Source organism: Hypanus sabinus, chromosome 30, assembly GCF_030144855.1.
Source record: "Hypanus sabinus isolate sHypSab1 chromosome 30, sHypSab1.hap1, whole genome shotgun sequence".
Lineage (NCBI taxonomy): Eukaryota > Metazoa > Chordata > Chondrichthyes > Myliobatiformes > Dasyatidae > Hypanus > Hypanus sabinus.
This window is the reverse complement of record NC_082735.1, coordinates 23,307,033-23,318,101: the sequence shown is the minus strand read 5'-3', so window position 1 is coordinate 23,318,101 and position 11,069 is coordinate 23,307,033.

Below are 11,069 nucleotides of genomic sequence, written 5' to 3'. Positions count from 1 at the left end.
GGGAAGGACCCTCAACAATGCTTCGGCCCTATGTATACAACACTCCAGGTAAATGTCACAACTAGTATGGAGAGAGACACCAGTGATGCTCTTGGCAGTTTTTACTAGCCTCTGTAGAGTCTTGTGGTTTGATGCCTTGAGGCTTCTGTGGTACACAATGATGCAGCCAGACAGGATGCTCTCGATGGTGGTTCTGTAGAATGGAGGCAAACCTGAATCTCCTCAGAAAGTCTAGATGCTGTGGCCTCTTGACTATGAGGAGGTGTTGTGGGCCCAGGTTAGATTGTCCATGATGTGCACACCAAGGAACTCTGTGCTCTTCACTCTCACCATGGCAGAGCCATTGATGTGCAATGGAGAGTGTTCGAACTGTGCCTTCCTAAAGTCCAGTTATCTCCTTTGTCTTGTCCGTGTTGAGACTGACACCATTTGACAAGCCTCTCAACCTTCTCTCTGTATGCTGGTTCATCATTGTAGCTGATGAGGCCGACCACTGTTGCGTCATCAGCGAACTTGATGACGAGGTTTGAGCTGGATCTGGCAGTGCAGTTGTGAGTCAGCAGCGTGAGCAGCAGTGGGCTGAGCACACAGCCCTGGGGGGCACCAGTGCTTAGTATGATGGAGCTTGAGATGTTGCTGCCAATTTGGACTGATTGGGGTACCTTCTTCAAGAAGTTCAAGATCCATTTACAGAGAGCTGTGTCGAGTCCCAACAAGGACAGCTTCATGATTGTGTTAAGGGCCATGCTGAAGTCAATGAACACCATCCTGGTGATTAGGGCATTGTTTTCTAGGTGGGACAAGGCTATGGTATCATCAGTGGTTTGAGCAGTAGAGAAACTGGAAAGGGTCCAGTGTAGCTGGTGTATAGGATTTATATGATCCATTACCATCCGTTCAAAGCACTCATGGTTGTGAAAGTCAATGCACTGGGTAGTAACCGTTCAGGCCAGTTTCTGTCCCTCCCTTGGGCACTAGAATGATGGTGGCTACTTTGAAGCCTGCAGGGAGAATGGACTGTTTCAAAGAGATATTCAAGATGTCCTTTAAGACCTTTGTTAGCTGGGTGGCAAAATCCCTCAGCACCTTACCAGGTCCGGGTTTGTTCGGGTTTAATCTGAGTAGGATCTTCCTCGCCTCAGCTACAGCCAGACAGTGTGCCTATTCCTCAGGAGGAGAAAGGGCTCTCCTCGATGTCACATCATTCATTGCATCAAATCATGCAGAGAAAGTACTCAGCCTTTCAGGGAGGAAGGTGTCACTGTTGACATGCAGCGTGGATTTATAATCTGTTACGGTTCGTGTGCCTTGCCACATGCACCGTATATCCCTGGTGTCACAAAGGCGTCTGTGAATTTTCTTTGTGTATTCATGCTTTGCCTTCCTGATGGCATGGGAGAGCACGGTGTTTGTTGACTTTAGAGTCGTCCTATCGCCTGATCTGTAGGCAGCATTTCTATCCATAAGCAGTACACAAATCTCTGCAGTCAACCATGCTAACAATCTCAATGCATTTTCTTGTGTAAAGCTGGCCCTTCAAAAATCTAATAATATATTGGTCTAGATTATTGCTCTCAAGTCTCTTGAACGATTCCTGTACCCAGCGGTCTGGCTCAGAACAGTCCTACCACAAAGCAACAACTATCAATTTAAAAAAAAACTGTAGTTCCATCAATGAAGAATCAGATTAAATCAAAAAATGAGATCAAGTTACAACTTCCTTTTTAAGTCAGTGTCATGAAAATGGATATAGAATAAACCTTCAACTCGTGACCAACAAACCACAATCAGTAAGGATAAGCAGAAGCTCCTCAAAAAACAAGGAAATTTAGTACAAAATTTTAATCAGGTTAGAGATGGAACTGCTAATGGTTTAAATATGCATTCAACTAAAGGAGACTGTGAGGATAAAGAAAACACTAGGATTAGAGAACTCCTACAGGTCATTGTTGACATTTAAATATTAAATTTGAAGTCAAAGAAGTTACTTAAGCAAACTTGAAAGTTACATGCAAAATAAAAGGGTTTCTTGCAAAACTAACACTGAGACTAAATCAGTTTCCCACTGCATCATAGCATCTAATTTTGTTTTAAAAGCCGCCTAAGTACTGGATCCTTGCTCTATCCATCTATCTATTTATTTATCTATTTATCTATCTACCTATCTATTAATTAATTATTGATCTATTTATGATACAAGTAAAGACAATGTTTAAGTTCCAAGTGTCATAAGATCATATTTTCAATTTTTGAATTATTAATCTTAACACACTAGCTCAAAATAAACTAGTCATTAATAATCAGATTAATTTCCTACAACTATCAATTCTTAAAATAACCTGCATAACCCTAACTGTACCTTAGCAATAGAGCACTAGTGATCATGCCTTGCGCCACCCTGGACCTGTCTCTGACTGTCTTTGTTTACATTAAGGTCTTTTCTTCATCGTCCTGTTTATTCCCTCCCTACCTGTTCTTGCAAAATTTATATACTATATGTTGTCTGTACTTACTTGCCAGTGATGCTGCTATAAGATTTCATCAGATCTGTACCTTGCCATTCTAGATATGACAATATATTTGATTTGAAAGAATATATCTCCACCTAGTGTAGCTTTTGTGCAGCATCTTTACATTAGGCTCCATAATGCTTGGAACTTAGCTTCACTCAGCATTGCTCCAAGAAATGTTGTTAGCCCCTTGTAAAGTAGTTCATGCTGCATTCAGAAAGTCTCCTACTCATCTAGTTGTTTAACTGGATCGAACAGACTGTTTCTTACCTCTACTTCATCGTAAAACTCTCTGCAGCAAAATACTAAATATGAGACCATGAGACCTAGGAGTAAAACTAGGCCGTTTGGCCCATCGAATCTGCACCGGCATTTCATCATGGCTGATCCATTTCCCTTTCAACCCCATTCTTCTGATTTGTCCCCATAACCTTCCAAGTTCTGACTAATCCAGAACCTATCAACCTCTGCATTAAGTACACCTGATGACCTGGTCTCCACAGCTGCCTGTGGAATGGATTCCACAGAATGTATGTATGTGTGTGTGCGTTTATAGTTCACAGCATATCTCCAGTCCTGCTGGAGGGTCTCGGCTCGAAACGTCGACTATACGCTTTTCCATAGATGCTGCCTGGCCTGCTGAGTTCCTCTAGTATTTTGTTTGTGTTGCTCGGATTTCCAGCATCTGCAGATTTTCTCTTGTTTGTGATTGGTTTACAGTATATATGCTTTTTATCTCACTCCTCATGGGTAGTGTGTAGGTGCAATTTTCTTAGACTCTCAGTCCTATACCAGAGGCACGGGAGCATGACGGTTTGGCGCAGATTCCTTGCTGTTCCTACCAGTGCACTCTTATGGACTGAGATCTCAGACTCATTGAAGCCACTCTCCCAGTCCAGGTGTCACAGCTCCAAGTGCTGGGATTACTCTGGCTTTAACCTCCCACATCCTTTCTATCTGAAGAGCCAACAGCCTTGCTGCCATCTGTATATGGGAACTCTGTGACTGAACCATCTTGTAAATCAGTTTGATGAATAATGCATTTACTGTGTTTGTCAAACGCTGTGGGCTCTCTCACATATTATGACAGATATATAAGGGTGGCAGAGTGCTGCCACTGCAAAGCTCCAGCCACACCAGTTCAATTTAACCTCAGGTGCTAAATGTGTGGAGGCTGCATGTTTTCATTGTGAATGTATGTTCAAAGCTCTGGTTCTGTCCCAGCCCCCAGAGAGGGTTAGAGTAGGCTGATTGACCACTGTAAATTATCACTGGTAAAAGTGGATGACCCAGCATGGAATTAATAGGCATGTAAAAGTAAGAAGATTATTCAAGGCAAGTTTATTGTTATTTAACTATAGGCATGTACATGTGCACCAGCAAACGAGTCGTTTCTCCGGACCCCAGGGTATAATAATAGTAAGTACTTCATTGATCCCGCGTGGGAAATCCTTTCGTTACAGCAGCAACATTTAAAAACACACTTAGCAGTGTGCAAATTTAACTAATAATGAAGTATAGAATAATAATATACACAATAATAATGAACCAAAGTGCAATAAGAATGCACAAAGTAATATCTTAGGAAAGTAAGGATTAAATCTACAAATGAATTACGCATAAACAAACTAAAGTGCATAAATTAAATATTGTAGGATACAGAACAAATCGGGAAATACATTGGCGAGATGGTCTGAAAGTCTGCACAGCTTTCTATGTTATCAGTAAATACAGTAAATTATTACTGATTTTCATTAAGAATAACTACCTTTGCATCACTACCCCCTGTCTCATGTGGGCAAGCCAGTTCTGAATCCAAAAGGCCAATTCACCCTGGGATAATGCATCTTAATTTTCTGGATAAGTCTTCCATGAGGCTCAAGATCAATTGTGATCCTTAAGATCCATAATCAGATTATTTACTAGTAAGCCCTCTAAGATATCCTTTCTGCTGAAGTAATTTTGTTTAACAATATGAGATTTGCTGTCAGGATCATTTGAACTTGTACCCCAATTACACAAGCCGACCAGAAGGAAACTACGGCTCCAGCTTCACCCGATCACCATAAAACCAAGAAATGAAAAATGGCCAGAAATTGACATCAGAAGAATTTCATTCAGTGATGAGCCAGCACCATTAAGACAGAAATAAAGAAAAAGGGATGGGAAATGTTTTAATATTTAATGTGTTTAATTAATTATAACAGTGCCTGGAAAGAAATGTAATTTTTTATTTTCCAGTTTGTTCTAATTTTGCTGCTTGGAGTATTATTGATGCCCTAGGATTCACTGTCAATGGATTAGCAGCTGGCTCTTGGGCAGAAAGATTAGAGACAGTCGTAGCCTATATCAATGGAGGAACACTACCACCTGAAAATTTCATCTACACTCTTCAGTCCATTGGTAAATATTTTCCTTCTCTTCTTAATCAAATTGGTCTACTGAGCCAAACATTTTAGTTCTGAAATGTAAAACTTTTGGTGCTGAATTTAATAACATCAAGTAGATTGTATTTTTCCCCCCACAGAAGAGTGGTCATTATCTTGCTCCTAAAAGAAATTTAAAGTTGGACTGTGGATCTCCGAAATGAGATAGCAAATAAACCAGGATTACCTGAAAGGGGTTACAGAGGATATATATATAAAGCATTGGAACCTGGAAGATAGAGAAATCAGTGCCGTTAATATGGTAGGGAATTTTGAAGTAAAAGAAGAGGTAATGATGGGTCTCTTAAAGAGCAATAAGATGGATAATTGCCCGGGGCCTGATGGGATATATCCCTGGTTATTGAGTGAGGCAAGAGAAGAGATTGCTAAGGCCTTGCTCATGTCCCCTCTTGCCACGGGCAAGGTCCCAAAGGACTGGCGAGTAGCTAGTCATTATTCAAGAAGAGAGCCAGGGATAATCTTGAAAACTGTAGACCTGTGAGACTCATGCCAGTCGTAGGGAAGTTACTGGAGAGAATTCTTTAGGATAAGATTTATGAGAACCTTAGCTTAATCAGGGAGATCCAGCATGGCTTTGTGTCTTACTAACTTGATTGAGTTTTTTGACAAGGTGACATAGGTGATCGATGAAGGTAGGGCTGTGGGTGTTGTCTGCCTGGAGTTTAATGAGGCAATTGACAAGGTCCCTCATGGGAGGTTCATCTAGAAGATTACGATGCATGTGATCCTTGGCCTTTTGGATTCAGAACTAGCTTCCCATAGAAGACGGGGTACTGGTTCGAAGGTACTTATTCGAGCAAGAGGTCTGTGATTGGTGGTATTCCACATGGATCTGAGGTGGAACCTCTGCTGTTTGTGATGTATATAAATGACCTGGGTGAAAATGTTGATGGGTGGGTTGGTAGGTTTGGGGATGATACGAAGATTGGTGGTGTTGTGGATGGTGTAGGTTACAGCAGGATATGGATCAGTTGCAGATATGGGAGGAACAATATGGAGTTTAACCCGGACAAATGTGAAATGTTGCACCTTGGTAGGTCAAATGTAAAGAGACAGTACACTGTTAAGGGCAAGACCCATTTCATAGCTCCCAGCAAGTGGCTACACGGATTGAGAGGGTGGTTAAGAAGGCTTATGAAATGCTTGCCTTGATTAGTCAAGGTACTGAGTTCAAAAGTCAAGAGGGTACGTTGCAGCTTTTTAAAACAGTTAGGCCACATCTGGAGTATTGCATCCAGTTCTGGTCGCCCCACTATGTTTAGGCTATGGAGAGAATGCAGAGGTTTACCAGGATGCTGCCTGGTTTAGAGGACATGTGCTATCATGAGAGGTTGGATAAACTTGGGTTGTTTTCTCTGGAGTGGCGGAGGCTGAGGGGAGATCTGATAGAGGTTTATACGGTTATGAGAGGCAGAGATAGAGTGGAAAGGCAGTATCGTTATCACAGGGTAGAAATGTCTAAATACCAGAGCATATGCATTGAAGGTGTGAGGGGGTAGGTTCAAAGGGGATGTGAGGGGGAAGTTTTTTACTCAGAGTGTGGAATTTGCTGCCCTGTATAGTGGTAAAGGCAAATACATTAAGAGATATTTAGGCAGATGGAGGGCTATGAACATTGTATAGGTAGAAGAGATTAGTTTACCTGGTTCAGCACAACACTGTGTTCCAAAGGGCCTGTTCTTGTGCTGTTCTGTTCTATAGAGTCATAGAGAAGAGTGAAACAGCATAGAAACAGGCCCATGCCTCATCGGGTCTATGCTGACCACCGATAATCCAAGATTGCTGATATTTAATTATAGTTAATTTTGTTTGAAATTGATATTGTAATTTTATGATGAGATAGGTATACTTCAAGGATGATATTAGCAGTAAGTACAATAAACTTTCTTACATGTGGAGGAGGATACCTGGGGTAAAAAAAACCTAATATGCCTCTTGGTGACATTTTAATTTTTTCAACTGAGATTAGCTATATCTCTTGCCACAGGTGAGTTAGAAATAACTCCAATATTATTGGAATTGTGCAGGAGCTAGAGAAATAATGTAAATCTCCAGATCAAGACTCACTGATGTTATCCGCCTACTTGTGTCAGTTTTTACCTCTGATTCTTTCTTGTTCTCCTGAAAGGCATCGAGGGATTCTCTCTGTCAACCAAGCTCTTATTGGGAACCATGGGTGCCCTTATCTTCCTCCTCATCAGCACGAATCTGTGAATTTTCTGAATTTGACTACCGAGACAAGCTTCTGGATTACCAAGCCAAGCTACAGAATTAAACATTGCAGAGTATAACATTATTTTGAATGAACAGAGAAAAACAAAGGGAATATGATGGACTAGTTGCCCATATTATGGATAAAAAATGTCTGTAGAAGTAAAGCATATTGATGAAAAGACTGAAACTGAATCTGTATGTCTATAGATTAAATACAGGTTTGGTCATACCAATAGACAATACCTACCAACCTAACGTTGGAAGGGAAGTGGAAGAAAGAATAGGTAGACAAATTAGGAAACTGAATACAACACAGAATTTCAACAAAGACAATCAAGTTCCAATAATATATGTAGGAATCCCTTTTCACCAATATGTGAACAACCCAACAGAGGAGCACGCATTATTACATCTTGTAACCCAAGGTGAGCAAGGCCATAAAATAATATATCAAGAACCAACACTTATTGCTAGCAGGCTAGAGTTGAAAAATGGGGACATTATACTAAAACTGTATGAACCTTGCAATGTAAAGGATAGGGAGCCAACGGAGAAAGTGCTGAGATTTATGAGGACAAAAATAGAAATGTGAAGATGTTCAAATCTGAAAAGGATGGAAACATCAGGTCTCTTTTCCCTTGAAGGCAGTCTGAGTGATTACTTAATCATTAAAATGGGTGGCACAGTAGGGTAGTGGTTAGCAGAACACTTCACAGTACAGGCGGCCTGGGTTCAATTCCCACTACTGCCTGTAAGGAATTTGCATGTTGTCATGAAATTCCAAAAAGGAGGGAATGTGGAAATATATCTGTAACCCTGAAGTCTTTATAAATTTGTAACTTTTGTAAAATGTTTTGCAATGAAATGGGGTCTATGAAATTCTAAGGTGCTTTGCTGGTTTGGGTGAGAAAACTTCCAAGAGTGTTTGTGTTATATGGGAACAAACTATTTTCTTTGATGACAAACAATTGGTTTATGGCCAGAGGAGATGTTTGATAACAGGGAAACAGGATAGAACTTCTAAAAATCAAATGTGTGAATGAGATAAGGGTGAAGATAACAGAGGAATGTAATATTATGGAACAGAGCAACCTAATCATTGTTCTTTGTGGGGAAAATCATATAAAAGTACTTTGGTTTGAATGGAAGATTGGAGTTATATTTCCAGGTGAAAGTTGGCTGGAAGTGTATCTCCCCTTGCAGGTAAAATAATAAATGCATTAATAATGTGTCCACTCTGAATTTGTTGTTGTTTGTTTCTTTATGTTAGAAGACCTAGCTAAAGGATACACAACATTCTGCCTGTGTCCATGTGGGTTCCCTCCCACAGTCCAAAGATGTAAAGGTTGGTAGGTTGATTGGTCATTGTAAATTATCCCATAATTAGGCTAGGAGTAAATTGGGGGATTGCTTGGCCGTTCAGCTCGAAGGGCCAAAAAGGCCTATTCCACGCTGTATCTGAGTAAATATCTGGCCAGTGGTGTAGCTGCATTAGCACTGGACTTCAAGGCAAATTGTCCCGAGTTCAAATCTGGCCAGCTCCTTGCACGCTTTCCATCTGTGCTGAGTTGAGAATCGAGTTAGCAGCTCGACCTCGTAGAAAACAGTTAAATGCTACAGAAAAGGCAAAAATGTTGCCTGATGTACCACAAGGAACAACAAACAAATCTCAATAAGTAAATAAAATCATAGCGAATGGGAAATGGGCTATGGGTGGTGGTGTTCAAAGCAAATAGTATAGATGTTGAACATGTATTGAAGGGAGAAATGAACAGAGGTTTACATGATAGATTTAGATGAGGAAGTTAGGAGAAAGTGAGGAACTGGTATATACAATAGTAATAATTATATTTTTGAGGATATAATAATAATAGTAATACAAATAATAAAAAAAATATTAATCCTGAGTGGGAAATTCTTACCTTACAGCAGCAACATTTAAAACACACTTAACAGTGTGCAGACTTAACTAATAATAAAGTACAGAATAATAATTAACTAATGTGCAATAATGTACAAAATGATAAAGCAGACTATTGTACTATGATGCTGTTTTGCTGTTGCACAGAAATGAACTGTGGTATATGCTCATTGCATTTGGTAGGAAAGATTTTCTGTAATGATCCTTGTCACAGTAGAGCCGAATGAGCCTGTTCAGAAGGTCATGGAGAGGATGTGCCTGATTGTCCATGATGGATAACATATCATGCAAAGCTGAGCATTGTGAAAGAACAGAAGTGGCATTGTTTTAGTTTTAACCAGTCAGACTGTCTCCAGAATTAATGTTTCTGAAATGTTTTTGATTTTCCCCCTTATAAGAGTGTGAACATATGCTGAAAAAATGCTCTGGGGAAAAAACAATGGATCGACAAAACAGTAAGGGATGATAGGTCAGTGGTGCTGGAAGAACAAAAAAACATTCAATCATTCAAGACTGCTGTGCCAATCCATCACAGTACAGTTAATTCAATTTTTGGTTTTGTCAAGATAGAACATAGAATAGTACAGCACATTACAGGCCCTTCGGCCCACAATGTTGTGCTGACCCTCAAACCCTGCCTCCCATATAACCTCCCACCTTAAATTCCTCCATATACCTGTCTAGTAGTCTCTTAAATTTCACTAGTGTATCTGCCTCCACCACTGACTCAGACAGTGTATTCCATGCACCAACCACTCACTGAGTAAAAAATCTTACTCTAATATCCCCCTTGAACTTCCCTCCCCTTACCTTAAAGCCATGTCCTCTTGTACTGAGCAGTGGTGCCCTGGGGAAGAGGCACTGGCTGTCCACTCTATCTATTCCTCTTAATATCTTGGACACCTCTATCATGTCTCCTCTCATCCTCCTTCTCTCCAAAGAGTAAAGCCCTAGCTCCCTTAATCTCTGATCATAATCCATACTCTCTAAACCAGGCAGCATCCTGGTAAATCTCCTCTGTACCCTTTCCAATGCTTCCACATCCTTCCTATAGTGAGGCGACAAGAACGGGACACAATACTCCAAGTGTGGCCTAAACAGAGTTTTATAGAGCTGCATCATTACATCGCGACTCTTAAACTCTATCCCTTGATTTATGAAAGCTAACATTCCATAAGCTTTCTTAACTACCCTATCTTTCTGTGAGGCAATTTTCAGGGATCTGTGGACATGTACCCCCAGATCCCTCTGCTCCTCCACACTACCAAGTATCCTGCCATTTACTTTGTACTCTGCCTTGGAGTTTGTCCTTCCAAAGTGTACCATCTCACATTTCTCCGGATTGAACTCCATCTGCCATTTCTCAGCTCACTTCTGCATCCTATCAATGTCTCTCTGCAATCTTTGACATCCTCTACACTATCTACACCACCACCAACCTTTGTGTTGTCTGCAAACTTGCCAACCCACCCTTCTACCCCCACATCCAGATCAATTTGTTAATTTTTTTTTAAACACAAAACCTTTGCAAAATACATCTCAGTGGCCACTCATTAATTTGCTTAATTAACCTGCTCATTATTTTATATATTTAAAAAAATATATTTAGCAATACAGTGCAGAGTAAGCTTTTCTGGCTCTTTGAGACATGATGCACCCCAGTCAGCCCTAACCTAATCATGGGACAACTTACAGTGACCAATTAACCTTCTCGGTACATCTTTAGGCTGTGGAAGGAAATTGGAGAGCCAGGGAAAACCCATGCATTCCACAGGGCGGACATGCAGAGACTCCTCATAGGACAGTGCCAGAATTGAACTATGATCTCTGGGATGCCTGGATCTGTAACTGCGTAGTGGTGCAAATATCTAGTTAATCCTGTGACAACAACTCAATGCATAAAAGCCCGCAGATATGGTCAAGGGGTTTAGTTGTTGCTCAACCCAAACATCAGAGTAGAGAAGAAATGCAATCTAA